Source organism: Globicephala melas, chromosome 4, assembly GCF_963455315.2.
Source record: "Globicephala melas chromosome 4, mGloMel1.2, whole genome shotgun sequence".
NCBI lineage: Eukaryota > Metazoa > Chordata > Mammalia > Artiodactyla > Delphinidae > Globicephala > Globicephala melas.
In genome coordinates, this window is record NC_083317.1 from 118,518,997 (window position 1) to 118,537,801 (window position 18,805).

At 38.2% G+C, this 18,805-nt stretch overlaps 1 long non-coding RNA gene and 1 pseudogene across 10 annotated transcripts in view; one reads left to right on the plus strand and one right to left on the minus strand.

The window, feature by feature from the left end:
• Positions 1 to 18,805, minus strand: part of LOC132597271 (uncharacterized) — a 322,871-nt gene that overhangs the window by 287,264 nt on the left and 16,802 nt on the right. The gene's annotated exons all lie outside the window — the stretch shown is intronic.
• LOC115862103 (large ribosomal subunit protein uL23 pseudogene) lies at positions 942 to 17,848 on the plus strand (annotated as a pseudogene).

Below are 18,805 nucleotides of genomic sequence, written 5' to 3' on the forward strand. Positions count from 1 at the left end.
TAAATCTCAGTTCTCCCTTCTCCACCTTCCCTCCTTCTTCAACCACCACCATCAACTCTTCACCATGTCCCATGAGATGTACCTCCAAAATCTCCTATTCATGCCTTCCTCCCTCTACACTGCCCAAATCCAGCCCTACGTTGTCTCTTAACTAGAACATTACAGTAGCCACACGCTTCAATCTCTCAACCACTTCATTCCTCCTCAACACACCGGTCACAGCCATCTTTCCTACACAGATGGCTACATCTGTAGCATTCATACACAGCTCTGATCATCCCCATGCTTCAAACCTCTATGGGCTCAAAGCTTAGCTCAAATGTCAGCTTCTTTTTTGAAACCTTCCAACTGTGCTCCCCACCCAAAGGAGAATTAGTCATCACTACCTTTAGAGATTTTCTTTCTTAGTTCATATGCTAGGATAGTATTTATCACATTTTAATATGTGGCCATATATGTTGTGTTTCTCCCCTCTCAGCCCAGATTGCCTTGATGGTAGGATCTGGACTTATTCACCTTTGCATACCCAGCATCAAGCCTAGCACTTAGCGTTCACATTAAATAAGTGCTCACCTAATTAATCAATTTAGAAATGAGAGATGGTAACCATACTGTATCATGTCCATGTGCTAAAACAAGCTCTAACCGTCTTCTTTGCCAAATGTAAGGACATTCATGAGGCATTTTACTACAAAAAAAACTCACTGGATGGAAAATGGTAGTGAGAAACAGCGCCTAGTAGTTCTAGCCTGAAGCAGAGATGCCAGATTTCAGAGAAACTTTGCTACAAAGCGATTTTTCATTCTACAAAGGTGTAGAGGTCAGATAACTAGCAGATTAACTGCTCGATGTATTCCCATTTTGAAGACCTATCTGAACGTTTCTAAGGTTTCTTCTTCCCGTCTCCCTCTGCTTTATCCTTTACACCCCCACCCCTGAGCATGTTAATAGCCTTTAAAGAAATCAATATCCTGCCATGGGGCTTTCACAAGGAGCACAGCACAGGTCTGGCAGGTGAGTCATTATAGCACTGGCTATGGAAACAGCTGCAAACCTTTTTTCAGAAACATCAGCTGGTATGCAAAAGGGCAGAACGTGGCCTTAAGATGAAACCAAATACAAAGTCAAAATTAATTTAACTTATATTTTATTTATGATTCAGTGAATTAATAATCAAGGATATTTGCATGGGCAAGTTTTTGAAGCAGTAGAGTATACTTTGATTGAATTAGTATTTCCCTTCACAAGATACTTAAAATACTAGCATAATAGAGCATATTGGAGTAAAATCCAAAACTCAGTTTGTGAAAATTCTTTATACCTTAGGCAGGTATTATGAATCCAAATTTGTGAGTGGGCGATAAGTGATACCACAATACTTTATATAGGCTAAAGCCCAACCATGACAAATTTTGTTTTAATGAAATTTTCTTGCACTAAAATTGCATTAAAAGTGTGGGATAGGGCTTCCCTGGTGGCGCAGTGGTTGAGAGTCCGCCTGCCGATGCAGGGGACGCGGGTTCGTGTCCCGGTCCGGGAAGATCCCACATGCCGCGGAGCGGCTAGGCCCATGGGCCATGGCCACTGGGCCTGTGCGTCTGGAGCCTGGGCTCCGCAACGGGAGAGGCCACAACGGTGAGAGGCCGCGTACCGCAAAAAAAAAAGTGTGGGATATATTGGTTTCATAGTGTCTGATCTAAATTAGTATCCTTAAGTATTATTTTTCTAACTTATGTCGAAGAAGGCTTTTCAAGTAAGAATTTACGTAGGTTCAAGAGTGATAAAGAAGGTAGGAATAAACACTATTTTGGTACCAAGAAACTGAAGCATATACCCAAGTAGTTCTGCATTCCCGAAAGACGTTAACTATTACTACTAATGAATTTAAAGTCTCCTTGAGCTACCCCGAACCTTTAATTCCTATTTGACAAACCGATTTTCCTGCTTCCACCTTTGTCCTTTCAGTCTGTTTTCCACACAGCAGCAACAAGATTCTATTAAAACATAGAGCAGGGGCTTCCCTGGTGGCGCAGTGGTTGGGAGTCCGCCTGCCGATGCAGGGGACGCGGGTTCGTGCCCCGGTCCAGGAGGATCCCACATGCCCCGGAGCGGCTGGGCCCGTGAGCCATGGCCACTGAGCCTGTGCGTCCGGATCCTGTGCTCCGCAACGGGAGAGGCCACAACAGTGAGAGGCCCACGTACCGCAAAAAAAAAAAAAAAAACACGAAAAAACCAAAACATAGAGCAGACCATGTCACTCTTCTACTTGAAACCCTGCAGTGGCTCCGCCTCATTCAGAGGCAAAACCAAAGTTCTCACGACAGCTACAAGCCCTGCCTACAACATCACCCCACTTCTGAACTCATCTCCTACTAGTCTTTCCTGGCTCACTCTCCTCCAGTTACCTGACCTCCTTGCTATTCCAGGAACCATCAGGTATGCTCTTACTCTTGCATTTTTGCATTTATTAGAACCCTAACTACATGCTCTTCCCCCAACAGGGTGTGTGTGCTCCATTTGGATGCCTGTAAGAACCTAGCAGTTTGACTTAAGTTTTCAGTTTGTGTTTATTCAGTGTTGCATAAAAATATTTAAATAAAATTCTCTGGGAACTAGTAACTCTGCATTTTGTGTGATAATACAGATCTATATTGAGCAACAGTGTATGTAATATTCTATTTATCTGTCTAACAAGATTACTTATTTAGGGCTTCCCTGGTAGTGCAATGGTTGAGAATCTGCCTGCCAATGCAGGGGACATGGGTTCGAGCCCTGGTCTGGGAAGATCCCACATGCCGCAGAGCAACTGGGCCCGTGAGCCACAGCTACCGAACCTGCGCATCTGGAGCCTGTGCTCCGCAACAAGAGAGGCCATGATAGTGAGAGGCCCGTGCACCGTGATGAAGAGTGGTACCCGCTTGCCGCAACTAGAGAAAGCCCGCACACAGAAACGAAGACCCAACACAGCCAAAAATAAATATAAAAATAAATAAATTAATTTAAAAAAATGATCCACATCAAAAAAAAATCTTAAAAAAAAAAATTACTGGGGCTTCCCTAGTGGCGCAGTGGTTGAGAGTCCGCCTGCCGATGCAGGGGACACGGGTTCATGCCCTGGTCTGGGAGGATCCCGCATGCCGCGGAGCGGCTGGGCCCGTGGGCCAAAATCATGATTCCAAAGAAACAAACCCACTATTTCCCTCATTTAAAAAAAAAAAAAAATTACTTATTTAATGATAATTACTCTCAACTTTTTATTCTCGTGTGATAATACCTACAAGAGTATTTTTTACATTGCATTAAGATATTGAAAGAAATCATGATTTATAATAAATTGGTATTTGTTTTCATATGAAAAGGTTTTATGAAATATTCATGGTAGAACCAAAGCTTATGCTATTTAAGGAAACACAAAGATATGTGTATAAATTGCTGTATTTTTAATAAAGATAATACAAGAAAAATTATAGTGCCATATTTTAAATGTCTAAACAACTTGATAATATGCGATATTATATTCTACATATTGCATAGGAATGTCCACGTTATATACTATGTTTGTAAAGTATGTGTTTAATCTGCATACAAAACTAAAGTTTAGTTTATATTTTAAAATCAAACTCAATTATGTAAAAATTTTCTCTGTGGTAAAATCTATTATTTACCAGAAAATATGACTATGTAATTGAATTAAAACATTGCTTATCTAATAAATTTTAATGTACACATGCTGCATATACATTACTTTGTGGCATAAAGAAAATTATTATTTAACCAAGGTTTGAGAAAGCATGTAAATATATTCATTTCCACACAAAATGTTTGAAAGAAGACACATTATATGTACACTTCATTAAGAAGTAATGACTATGGTATCTGTGACTTTTTGGAAAGCTGAAGTATTTTGAGATCCATTTTTCTGAAAGATTAAATAAACAATTTTGAATTAAGTCAAGAAAATAATATTCAATGGTATAAAGTTACCAACCTTCTTGGGATCCAAAAATGTGAATCAATTGTCTGAAACCTATAAACCATAGAAGGCCCGAGAAGTGTCTTAGCAACAATTTCAGAAGCAAGCTTGTTTAGTACAAAGCACATGTAAGAGTGATCAAATAATTCATCTTTAGAGTTTCCAGTTATTTTAATTTCTAAACTCCCTTATAAAATATTTTAAAAGGAGTAAACTTTTCATATGATTAGCTACTATTAATTACAGATTATTTTTATCCACCATCTAAAGTATTTTAGAAAATGGATGAAAGCTATTCAGGACCTGGTTCACCTATTTTATCTAACTTTATTTTTCATGTGATCAATGTTCTTCCACTTAACTTTCTACTTATAAAATATTATAATAAAGTAAGTTCATTTTAGAACATTAAGGGGCTTTGTAAATAGCCAGTTTCTCAGTTGTCACTTTAGAGGACAAGTAGGGTATCAAGTTATATTTTTTATTACGTTTATTTTCTTATACGACCCAAACTTACATTTCAGTGACTTTTATTCAAACTCACTACTGCTGAATTGCAAAATGTTGTCTTTGTCCTTAAGACCATGACAGAGAACTTTATCTGCATTCAGATTGCCTACTGGTTTGTGGTATTTCAACAATAAAACAGCAGGATTGAAGGCTCATGATGAGAAATCTGACTAATTACCTGTTAGATGATAGATGGTTGTAGCTCGGCAGTGCCAGTCACTGAAAACAAAACACTTCGAGATATCAATCAGCTTCCTGACAAATCCAATTTCCCTCACATTCAGTGGACGATAAATGGGAATTTTACTCTACATTTACATAGCACAGAGTTTTAACTTTAAAATATGCATAATGATATTTTAATAAAAAGTACAGATTTTTTTAAGTAAAATTAGTATTTAAATACCTGACATATTCATATTGCAATCTCACAGCTTTTAAACAGATAGATGGTGGAAATAATTAACATTGTAAATCTGTACTGTATTCCACTGAGAAGGGCAAGGTGCACTTAATGGTAGTTTTCCTATTTTCTTTCTGCATTTACATTTAACTCAAATGATTCACAACAACTCTAATGGCTGTGTTCATTCTCTTCATTTTTGTTTTAAATTTTGTGGTAAACTAGTTGGATGTGCACTCTACATGAGATTCAAAAAGCCGAATGCCCAATTAACACTGCCACCTAACCAGCATGTGGGCAGAGTTAAAGCAAAGAGGGACTGAAGCATGGAAACTGAATGTAGGCCCAGAGAAACACCTCTTTCTTCCTTATAAGGAATGACTGCATAGTCAACATTTGGAATTTATGCTTAACTCTAAAAAGTTATAACCTTCAATATCTTATTCTGTGATTAAAAATAAGACAATTAAAGGTGGCAGGAGAATGGAGAAAGGAAGAGAAAGTGCTTCTTATTTATTGAAGAAAAATGAATTTGTAGGCAAAGTTGGAAAAGTTTGATACTAATAGTCTGAAACCAAGCATTTTCAAATGTTGTTACTGGGAGGATAAGTTGATGAAACTTCATTGGAGGACAATTTGGCAATAACTATTAAAAGTTTAATGTTAGACATAGCAACCTACTTCAGGAATGTCTCCAATAATTATCCTCATGTATCTCTATGAATACTCACTGTGGTATCATCCTTAATAACCAAAAAGAATTTTTTGACTAGAAATAACTTAAGTTCCCTCCACAGGAGACTGGTTCAACAAAGTATGTACAATACAATAGAACACTATGTAGCCAAACATGGTCTTTAGAAAGAATGCGGTAGATCTGTAAGTGCTGTTTTGAAACAATATTCTGGACGCGTTTCAAGTGAAAATAAGCCAGGTACATCTGAGCTTTTTAACAGGATATAAATTAAAGGGTATAATTACAAATATGTGTTTGATTATGAACTGAAATTTTATGGAGGGACGCATAAGAAAATGCTAAGTGTGGCTGCCTTTCGGAAAGGAGTTTAGAGACTTGAGATAGAGGGACTGCTTACTTTCCATCACATACTCTTAAATTTGTTTGAAATTGTACCATGCTCTTTTATCTCTTTTGAATAATAAACAAATGAAACAGTAAACAAGAAAGGGAAAAAAGGAAGGAAAGAAGGAAGGAAGGGAAGAAGGGAGGGAGGAAATATATACACACACAGATGGGTCTGTTTTATTCCGAAGTCCATCCCTCTCTAGCTGTTCCACAGTCAAAAACTTGGGAAGGGGGGATTATATTTTTCAAAGTAGCCTAAATCCTGCACTTTCCTAACAGAACTATGAGTACAGAAACAAAAGACTAGCCTGGGCTGGTACTAATGAGCTGAACTTGAACATGACCATACCCTGAGGCTGACTGCTTGCCTGTGACCTAGTCTGTGACTAAGAATTGTGATTGAGTGTTTGAGGAAAGCAGTATCTGATTCAATCCACCTGGGAGAATGAAAGGTCATTCTGCCAGCGTAGCCCTTCAAGCTTACACTTTGTCTACCCAGTCAGGCAAAGAACAGGATATGTCAGGACTAGAGAATTTACAAAAGTTTGAAAACTAGAAAACTCTCCAACTCATCCTACACAAGATATTGGAGGATACCACTTCTTTCCAAGGCAATAAAACACATGTTGGTACATACACACACACACACACACACACACACACACACACACACTCATGATGCTTTGTCCTTTCATGCACTCCTTGCAGGATAGGAATTAGATACCTGAAAAAGAGAATCTAGAAATGACCAAATGTACTGTCAGAGGTAACTTTATAGAAGGAATAAGTCTTCAAACAACACATGATTAAGGGACATTTATATATTTGACTGAAAATCTCTACCACTAAAGGCATTAGCACATTAAATACAAAATCAGGAGTCTAAAGTGTAAAATACTTTTGTCCCAAAGTGATAAACAACTGAGGTAGAGGTGCGGCTTGTAATGACAGGGCTCCTTGGAATGAGGAGGAAGCAGAAATGGACTCCAAGAGGAAATTTAAAGCAAAATCTTTGCTTGTTTCCAAATTTTACCCAGGGCCAGTCTTAGCCAGAAAAATTGTACATAGAGTAAGACTGGAAACTTGTATCAATAGCTAGAAAAAGAGTAGTATTTTTTACCTTTTAACAGCTTTTTTCAATTAAATATATGTATATATAATCAAACTGTAAAGATTATTAAGACCAAAAAACATTGCAAAATTATATTGAGAATTTTCTTTTGAAAAAGAAAACTTTTTGAAACTTTTCCAAAATGTACACTAAAAATGGGTACATTTTATTGTATGTGAATTATACCTTAATAAAGTTGACCTTTAAAACAAAGTATCTATGGTACTAATTATAGCAGTGTAGAAATTATTTGCCCTTACATATATCTGGAGAAAACTTGAATTCAAAAAGATACATGCACCCCAATGTTCACAGCAGCACTATTTATAATAGCCAAGACGTGGAAGCAACCTAAGTGCCCGTATATAGATGAATGAATAAACAAGTTGTGGCATATATATACAATGGAATAGTACTCAGCCATAAAAAAAAGAATGAAATGATGCCATTTGCAGCAACATGGATGGAGTTAGAGATTATCATACTAAGTGAAATAAGTCAGAGAAAGATAAATATCATATGATATCACTTATATGTGGAATCCAAAAAAGTGTTACAAATGAACTTCTTTCCAAAACAGAAACAGACTCGCTTACGTATAAAATAAACTTACCAAAAGGGAAAGGAGGGGTAGGGATAAGTTAGGAGTTTGGGTATAGCAGATACAAACTACTATGCATAAAATAGATAAACAACAAGGTCCTACTATATAGCACAGGGAACTATATTCAATATAGTAATAAACTATAATGGAAAAGAATCTGAAAAAGAATATATATATAACTGAATCACTTTGCTGTACACCAGAAACTAACACAACATTGTAAATCAATTATCTTCAATTTATTTTTTAAATTTTTAAATTTTAAAAATTTAAAAATTGGAATTGAATAGTGGAATTGTGGCTAAACTTTTCTATGCTTTATTTAGAACTCCATTAATGTTGCTGATGTCTTAAATATTTATAATGCGTAAGATCATAACACGGATGAATTTATTTATATTATAGTCAGCAAGTACATGAAACATGTAGCAAAACATGATTTTTCCTAACTAGATTTTAAGTCAACAAATATTTGGAGAGTCTACCATATTTAAGTTTAAGTTGATACATTGATATAGACACAAAAGGTTGATACATTGATACTGATATAAAAGGTTGAGATTCTGGTCTCCAGGAACTTTCAACCTAGTATGAAAAGTATATGCTCCTTAAAAATACATTTAATCATTTGGTTGAGTATGAAATGGGTAAAGAGTAGTCCTCATTATTAATCCACGCATAGTATATGAATTTAGAAAATATTGAAGTTGGATCTATGTGAAGATTGAATAATGGGAAAGAATGCAGATGGGGATTACCAACATATGAAGAAAAGAAAAAACAATATAATACTCAAAAAGAAAATCTTAATATAAGTTATGGAAAAAAAATCGTAGAGAGGAAAAATACAGGGCTTCCCTGGTGGCACAGTGGTTAAGAATCCGCCCACCGGTGCAGGGGACATGGGTTCGATCCCTGGTCCGGGAAGATCCCACATGCCGTGGAGCAACTAAGCCCGTGCACCACAACTACTGAGCCTGTGGTCTAGAGCCCGGGAGCCACAACTACTGAATCCCGCACACCTAGAGCCTGTGCTCTGCAACAAGAGAAGCCACCTCGACGAGAAGCCCACACACCACAAGGAAGAGTAGCCCCGCTCGCCGCAACTAGAGAAAGCCCACGCGCAGCAATAAAGGCCCAACACAGCCAAAAAAAAAAAATAATAAACTAAGAAAAATATAAATACAATGCAGAGAAACTCAAAAGGGAGTAGAAGTGTAATACTTTTTATTCAAGTTTCCCAAATAGATAAAATACAAACTAACAAAACTAGCTTATTTGAGGAATCAATTATTTGTATTATCAAATTATATATATGTATTATATAATGTGCATTCATAGGCATTAATCTAAATATTTTAAACTATGAAGAAAATTCTAACATAAAAAGTATCTTGAGTCCTTAATAAATTTATCAAAGTTTAACAGTCATGTCTTCTGTCACTCTCTCTCTCTCTCTCTCTCTCTCTGATCATTTGTAACTCACAAAGTTTTTCAAAGGACATAGTTACCAGAATACACATTTTCCACCAAAATGTCAAATGAACCTTGAAATTAGACCCCAGGATTAGTCCACAATAGACAACAGAAGTCTTCAGAGAACTGGAATCTGCCAACACTCTTCCAATTGTGTAACAAAGCAATGAGATAAATTCACCAAAAATAATTCAAAGGGCAAACCAATGGACAAATCAATATCTGAAAAGACAGATGCAGTTGACACACTAGAAAAACAAAGTTCAAAATATTATCTTTTATTTTTAATAATAAATATAATAATTTGTTTTTAGACAGAAATATTGGCTATCTCCCTCAGCAGCAACAAATATTCAATGACTCCTGAAAAGTTCTTGAGAAATACTGATGAAGTCCCTCAATACAAGGACTCAGGAACAGAATGACAGACTAATGGCAGACAGTGAGAAAGGAAAGGCTACAAAGAAGTCAAGGTATTGGGGGAGATAAGAAATTTGAAACATAATGAGTTAAAATGCAAATGTTTAGTGGGAGGTTGGTACTTCAATAATATTGATTCAAAGGGTATAAAAATTATGGATAAAATAATATGGAATCTGGGATTTCTTTCAAAATAATACAGGAGTTGAGGAGTGGCTGAGGGTATAGAAGAAACATTATTGGTGGTTAGTTGATAGTTGCTGAAACTGGATGATGGCTACATAGATGTTTATGGCATTTATCAGTTTTTTAAATATTTTAAATGTTCCATGAGAGCTTTTTTTAAAAGAAACAAATTTAAAAATAAGTGACCGGAGGAGCTTCAAGATGGCGGAAGAGTAAGACGTGGAGATCACCTTCCTCCCCACAGATACATCAGAAATACATCTACGTGTGGAACAACTCCTACAGAACACCTACTGAACGCTGGCAGAAGACCTCAGACCTCCCCAAAGGCAAGAAACTCCCCACGTTCCTGGGTAGGGCAAAAGAAAAAAGAAAAAACAGAGACAAAAGAATAGGGACGGTACCTGCACCAGTGGGAGGGAGCTGTGAAAGAGGAAAGGTTGCCACACACTGGGAAGGCCCTTCGCCGGCGGTGACTGCAGGTGGCGGAGGCGGGAGGCTTCGGAGACACGGAGGAGAGCGCAGCAACAGGGGTGCGGAGGGCAAAGCGGAGAGATTCCCGCACAGAGGATCCGTGCGGACCAGCACTCACCAGCCCGAGAGGCTTGTCTGCTCACCCGCCGGGGTGGGCGGGGCTGGGAGCTGAGGCTCGGGCTTCGCGGGTCAGATCCCAGGGAGAGGACTGGGGTTGGCTGCGTAAACACAGCCTGAAGGGGCTAGTGCGCCACAGCTAGCCGGGAGGGAGTCCGGGAAAGTCTGGAGCTGCCTAAGAGGCAAGAGACTTATTCTTGCCTCTTTGTTTCCTGGTGCGCAAGGAGAGGAAAGTAAGAGTGCCGCATAAAGGAGCTCCAGAGATGGGCGCGAGCCGCGGCTAGCAGCGAGGACCCCAGACACGGGCATGAGACGCTAAGGCTGCTGCTGCCGCCACCAAGAAGCCTGTGTGCGAGCACAGGTCACTATTCACACCTCCCCTCCTGGGAGCCTGTTAAGACCCCCACTGCCAGGGTCCTGTGATCCAGGGACAACTTCCCCAGGAGAACACACAGTGAGCCTCAGGCTAGAGCAACGTTAGGGTGTCCTCTGCTGCCGCAGGCTCGCCCTGGACTCCATACCCCTCCCTCCCCCCGGCCTGAGTGAGTCAGAGCCCCCAAATCAGCTGCTCCTTTAACCCTGTCCTGTCTGAGCTAAGAACAGACGCCCTCAGGTGACCTACACGCAGAGGCGGGTCCAAATCCAAAGCTGAACCCCAGGAGCTGTGCAAACAGAGAAAGGGAAATTTCTCCCAGCAGCCTCAGGAGCAGCGGATTAAAGCTCCACAATCAACTTGATGTACCCTGCATCTGTGGAATATATGAATAGACAACCAGTCATCCCCAATAGAGGAGGTGGACTTCAAGAACAATGATATATATATATTTTTTTCCCTTTCTCTCTTGTTGTGAGTGTGTATGTGTATGCTTCTGTATGTGATTTTGTCTGTATAGCTTTGCTTTTACCATTTGTCCTAGGGTTCTGTCTGTCCGTTTTTTGTTTTTGTTTTGTTTTTTAGTATAGTTCTTAGCACTTGTAATTGATGAATTTGTTTTTTGGTTTGGTTGCTCTCTCTTTCTTTTTTTATTACTTTTCAAAAAAATTTTTAATAATCATTTTTTATTTTAATTATTTTATTTTATTTTATTTTATTTTATTTTCTTCTTTCTTTCTTTCATTTTTTTCTCCCTTTTATTCTGAGCCATATGGATGACAGGCTCTTGGTGCTCCAGCCAGGTGTCAGGGCTGTGCCTCTGAAGTGGGAGAGCCAAGTTCATGACACTGGTCCACAAGAGACCTCCCACCTCCACATAATATCAAGTGGAGAAAATCTCTCAGAGATCTCCATCTCAACACTAAGACCCAGTTCCACTCAACAACCAGGAAGCTACAGTGCTGGACACCCTATGCCAAACAACTAGCAAGACAGGAACACAAATCCATCTATTAGCAGAGAGGCTACATAAAATTATAATAAGGCCACAGACACCCCAAAACACACCACCAGACGTGGACCTGCCCACCAGAAAGACAAGATCCAGCCTCATCCACCAGAACACAGGCACTAGGCCCCTCCACCAGGAAGCCTACACAACCCACTGAACAAACCTTAGCCACTGGGGACAGACACCAAAAACAACTGGAACTACGAAACTGCAAGCTGCGAAAAGGAGACCCCAAACGCAGTAAGTTAAGCAAAATGAGAAGACAGAGAAACACACAGCAGATGAAGGAGCAAGGTAAAAAGCCACCAGACCTAACAAATGAGGAGGAAATAGGCAGTCTACCTGAAAAAGAATTCAGAATAATGATAGTAAAGATGATCTAAAATCTTGGAAATAGAATGGAGAAAATATAAGAAATGTTTAATAAGGACCTAGAAGAACTAAAGAGCAAACAAACAGTGATGAACAACACAATAAATGAAATTAAAAATTCTCTAGAGGGATCAATAGCAGAATACCTGAGGCAGAAGAACAGATAACTGATCTGGATGATAAAATAATGGAAATAACTACTGCAGAGCAGAATAAAGAAAAAAGAATTGAGGGTGGTCTGAGAGACCTCTGGGACAACAATATATGCACCAACATTCGAATTGTAGGGGTCCCAGAAGAAGAAGAGAAAAAGAAAGGGACTGAGAAAATATTTTAAGAGATTATAGTTGAAAACTTTCCTAATATGGGAAAGGAAATAGTCAATCAATCCAGGAAGGGCAGAGAGTCCCATACAGGATAAATCCAAGGTGAAACACGCCAAGACACATACTAATCAAACTATCAAAAATTAAATAAAAAGAAAAAATATTAAAAGCAGCAAGGGAAAAAAAACAAATAACACACAAGGGAATCCCCATAAGGTTAACAGCTGATCTTTCAGCAGAAACTCTGCAAGCCAGAAGGGAGTGGCAGGACATATTTAAAGTGATGAAGGAGAGAAACCTACAACCAAGATTACTCTAACCAGCAAGGACCTCATTCAGATTTGATGGAGAAATTAAAACCTTTACAGACAAGCAAAAGTTAAGAGAATTCAGAACCACCAAACCAGCGTTACAACAAATGGTAAAGGAACTTCTCTAGGCAGGAAACAAAAGAGAAGGAAAAGACCTACAAAAACAAACCCGAAACAGTTAAGAAAATGGTAATAGGAACATACATATAGATAATTACCTTAAATGTAAATAGATTAAATGCTCCAACCAAAAGACATAGACTGGCTGAATGGATACAAAAACAAGACCCATATATATGCTGTCTACAAGAGACCCACTTCAGACCTAGGGACACATACAGACTGAAAGTGAGGGGATAGAAAAAGATATTCCATGCAAATGGAAATCAAAAGAAAGCTGGAGTAGCAATTCTCATATCAGACAAAATAGACTTTAAAATAAAGACTATTACAAGAGACAAAGAAGGACATTACATAATGATCAAGGGATCAATCCAAGAAGAAGATATAACAATTGAAATATTTATGCACCCAACATAGGAGCACCTCACTACATAAGGCAAATACTAACAGCCATAAAAGGGGAAATCGACAGTAATACAATCATAGTAGGGGACTTTAACACCCCACTTTCACCAATGGACAGATCATCCAAAATGAAAATAAATAAGGAAACACAAGCTTTAAGTGATACATTAAACAAGATGGACTTAATTGATATTTATATGACATTCCATCCAAAAACAACAGAATACACATTCTTCTCAAGTGCTCATGGAACATTCTCCAGGATAGATCATATCTTGGGTCAAATCAAGCCTTGGTAAATTTAAGAAAATTGAAATCATATCAAGTATCTTTTCCGACAACAACACTATGAGACTAGATATCAATTACAGGAAAAAAATGTGTAAAAAGTACAAACACATGGAGGCTAAACAATACACTACTTAATAACCAAGAGATAACTGAAGATACCACAGAGGAAATCAAAAAATACCTAGAAACAAATGACAATGCAAACACGACAACCTAAAACCTATGGGATGCAGCGAAAGCAGTTCTAGGAGGGAATTTTATAGCAATACAGTCCTACCTTAAGAAACAAGAAACATCTCAAATAAACAACCAAATCCTACAACTAAAGCAATTACAGAGAAAGAAGAACAAAAAACCCCCAAACTTAGCAGAAGGAAAGAAATCATAAAAATCAGATCAGAAATAAATGAAAAAGAAATGAAGGAGACAATAGCAAGGATCAATAAAACTAAAAGCTGGTTCTTTGAGAAGATAAAAAAAATTGATAAACCATTAGCCAGACTCATCAAGAAAAAAAGGGAGAAAACTCAAATCTATAGAATTAGAAGTGAAAAAGGAGAAGTAACAACTGACACTGCAGAAATACAAAGGATGATTAGAGATTACTACAAGCAACTCTATGCCAATAAAATGGACAACCTGGAAGAAATGGACAAATTCTTAGAAATGCACAAACTTCCGAGACTGAACCAGGAAGAAATAGAAAATATGAACAGACAGATCACAAGCACTGAAATTGAAACTGTGATTAAAAATATTCCAACAAACAAAAACCCAGGACCAGATGGCTTAACAGGAAAATCCTATCAAACATTTAGAGAAGAGCTAATACCTATCCTTCTCAAACTCTTCCAAAATATGGCAGAGGGAGGAACACTCCCAAACTCATTCTATGAGGCCACCATCACCCGGATACCAAAACCAGACAAAGATGACACAAAGAAAGAAAACTACAGGCCAATATCACAGATGAACATAGATGCAAAAATCTTCAACAAAATACTAGCAAAGAGAATCCAAAACAGCACATTAAAAGGATCATACACCATGATCAAGTGGGATTTATCCCAGGAATGCAAGGATTCTTCAATATACGCAAATCAATGTTATACACCATATTAACAAATTAACGGAGAAAAATCATATGATCATCTCAATAGATGCAAAGAAAGCTTGCAACAAAATTCAACATCCATTTTTGGTAAAAACCCTGCAGAAAGTAGGCATAGAGGGAACTTTCCTCAACATAATAAAGGCCATATATGACAAACCCACAGCCAACATCGTCCTCAATGGTGAAAAACTGAAACCATTTCCACTAAGATCAGGAACAAGACAAGGTTGCCCACTCTCACCACTATTATTCAACATAGTTTTGGAAGTTTTAGCCACAGCAATCACAGAAGAAAAAGAAATAAAAGGAATCCAAATTGGAAAAGAAAAAGTAAAGCTGTCACTGTTTGACATGACCTGATACTATACACAGAGAAGCCTAAAGATGCTACCAGAAAACTACTAGAGCTAATCAACGAATTTGGTAAAGTAGCAAGATTCAAATTTAATGCACAGAAATCTTTTGCATTCCTATACACTAATGATGAAAAATATGAAAGAGAAATTAAGGAAACTCTCCCATTTACCACTGCAACAAAAAGAATAAAATATCTAGGAATAAACCTACCTAAGGAGACAAAAGATCTGTATGCAGAAAATTATAAGACACTGATGAAAGAAACTAAAGATGATACAAACAGATGGAGAGATATACCATGTTCTTGGATTGGAAGAATCAACATTGTGAAAATGACTGTACTACCCAAAGCAATCTACAGATTCAATGCAATCCCTATCAAACTACCACTGGCATTTTTCATAGAACTAGAACAAAAAATCTCACAATTTGTATGGAAACACAAAAGGCCCTGAACAGCTAAAGCAATCTTGAGGAAGAAAATTGGAGCTGGAGGAATCAGGCTCCCTGACTTCAGACTATACTACAAAGCTACAGTAATCAAGAGAGTATGGTACTGGTGCAAAAACAGAAATATAGATCAATGGAACAGGTTAGAAAGCCCAAAGATAAACCCACGCACATATGGTCAACTAATCTTTGATAAACAAGGCAAGAATATACAGTGGAGAAAAGACTGCCTCTTCAATAAGTGGTGCTGGGAAAACTGGACAGCTACATGTAAAAGAATGAAATTAGAACACTCCCTAACACCATACACAAAAATAAGCTCAAAATGGATTAAAGACCTAAATGTTAGGCCAGACAGTATAAAACTCTTAGAGGAAAACATAGGCAGAACATTCTTGGACAGCAAGATCCTTTTTGACCCACCTCCTAGAGAAATGGAAATAAAAACAAAAATAAACAAATGGGACCTAATGAAACTTAAAAGCTTTTACACAGCAAAGGAAACCATAAATAAGACAAAAAGACAACCCTCAGAATGGGAGAAAGTATTTACAAATGAAGCAACTGACAAAGGATTAATCTCCAAAATTTACAAGCAGCTCATGCAGCTCAACATCAATTAAACAAACAACCCAATCCAAAAATGGGCAGAAGACCTAAATCGACATTTCTCCAAAGAAGATATACAGATTGCCAACAAACACATGAAAGAATGCTCAACATCATTAATCATTAGAGAAATGCAAACCAAAACTACAATGAGATATCATCTCACACTGGTCAGAATGGCCATCATCAAAAAATCTAGAAACAATAAATACTGGAGAGGGTGTGGAGAAAAGGGAACCCTCTTGCTCTGTTCGTGGTAATGTAAATTGGTACAGCCACTATGGAGAACAGTATGGAGGTTCCTTAAAAAACTAAAACTAGAACTACCATACGACCCAGCAATCCCACTACTGGGCATATACTCTGAGAAAACCATAATTCAAAAAGAGTCATGTACCAAAATATTCATTGCAGCTCTATTTACAATAGCCAGGACATGGAAGCAACCTAAGTGTCCATCAACAGATGAATGGATAAAGAAGATGTGACACATATATCCAAAGGAATATTACTCAGCCATAAGAAGAAACGAAATTGAGTTATTTGTAGTGAGGTGGATAGACCTAGAGTCTGTCATACAGAGTGAAGTAAGTCAGAAAGAGAAAAACAAATACTGTATGCTAACACATATATAATGGAATCTAAAATAAAAAGGAATAAAAGGTTCTGAAGAACCTAGGGGCAGGACAGGAATAAAGATGCAGATGTAGAGAATGGACTTGAGGACACAGGGAGGGGAAGGGTAAGCTGGGACGAAGTGAGAGAGTGGTGTGGACAGATATACACTACCAAACATAAAATAGATAGCTAGTGGGAAGCAGCCACATAGCACAGGGAGATCAGCTCAGTGCTTTGTGACCACCTAGAGGGGTGGGATAGGGAGGGTGGCAGGGAGGGAGACACAAAAGAGAAGAGATATGGGGACATATGTATATGTATAACTGATTCACTTTGTTATAAAGCAGAAACTAACACACCATTGTAAAGCAATTATACTCCAACAAAGCTGTTAAAATATATATATATATATAATATATACACACAGAATGCATATGTATGTACACATACTACTATATATAAAGTAGGTAAACAGCAAGGACCCACTGTATACCACAGAGAACTATACTCAGTATCTTGTAATAACCTATAATGGAAAAGAATCTGACCGAATCACTTTGCTGTATACTTGAAACTAACACAACATTGTAAATTAACTGTACTTCAATAACAATTAAATCAATAAATAAATAATAAGTGACCCCTTTTCACAAAGATGCGCCGAAGGCGAAGAAGGAAGCCCCTGCTCCTCTGAAAGCCCAAGCCAAAACAAAGGCTTTGAAGGCCAAGAAAGCAGTGTTGAAAGGCAGCGTCCACAGCCACGAAAAAAAAGGAGATCCAGACGTCACACATCTTCGGACGGCGCAAAGCACTGCAGCTCAGGAGGCAGCCCAAATATCCTCGGAAGAGCGCCCCTAGGAGAAACAAGCTTGACCACTATGCCATCACCAAGTTCCCCCTCACCACCGAGTAAGCCATGAAGAAAATAGAAGACAACAACACACCGGTGTTCATTGTGGATGTCAAGGCCAACAAACACCAAACTGAATAGGCTGTGAAGAAGCTCTATGACATTGACATGGCCAGAGTCAACACTCTGATCAGGCCTGATGGAGAGAAGAAGGCATATGTTCCACTGGCTCCTGAGTATGATGCTTAGGATGTTGCCAGCAAAATTGGGGTCATCTAAACTGAGTCCAGCTGGCTAATTCTACACATAAAAGTTTTTGCTATAAAATAATAAATAAAAAATAAAAGTAAGTGAAAAATGGGGGAGTGGGGATAAAAGAGACTCTTAATTAAAGCATCCGTGTAATTTATTGTCCTAACTGGAACATGTCAGGAATGAAAAGGAACAGTATTAATAATTTTAACGGCTACAGGCCTAAGCCAGTGCTGTGCTGGGCAGTCCTGGATGTACGGTCCCTCTACTTTTAACCAGCAGGTTTCAAATATCAGACTAATGTGATTTAAGATTTGTTACAAAAACAGGAAACGAAGAGAACAACTTGTAAGTGAGAACGTTTAGATCACTAGCAACCAGTTGTTTTTAAGTCTGAAAAGAACCAGTCCCAAATCATCGCCATAACCACTGATCCATCTGGATCAGAAGTCACAAACTGATGGCCTGGGGTTGGATCCAGCCTGCAGATGTGTTTGCTTTGGCCCGCAACGTATTGGGTTACAGAGCGCTTTTCTTAAAACTTTGAGTTTGTTGCCAACATTTCCAAGATGAAAGATGTCATGTTAAAATCCAGATTCCTAGCTTCTCTTGAAACACTTGAGGAGTATTAAGAGCAGGCACACATTCTCACATGGCAACTGACTAGAGCAGAGCATTCTCTCACTAATCCACCCCAGTCCTCATCTCCCTCCAGTGATTTCTTTTCTTTTTTTTTTTTTTTTCTATCCAGTGACTTCTAATGCTGGGCTGCTGTGCTTGGTTCCTTCTTTGACTCCTACAGATACTTGACTTTTCAACCTTCATACTAGATCAAGCTCTCATCATCAGAACAAAGAAAGTGAGGTTGGCTGCAGAAGCTATGGTTTTATAAACAATTGAAAATAGAAATCAGTCAACCCAGATAATAAATGGGGAAATTGTGAAGAATTGGTAGGGGATATAGTATTACTACTCTTTAAATAG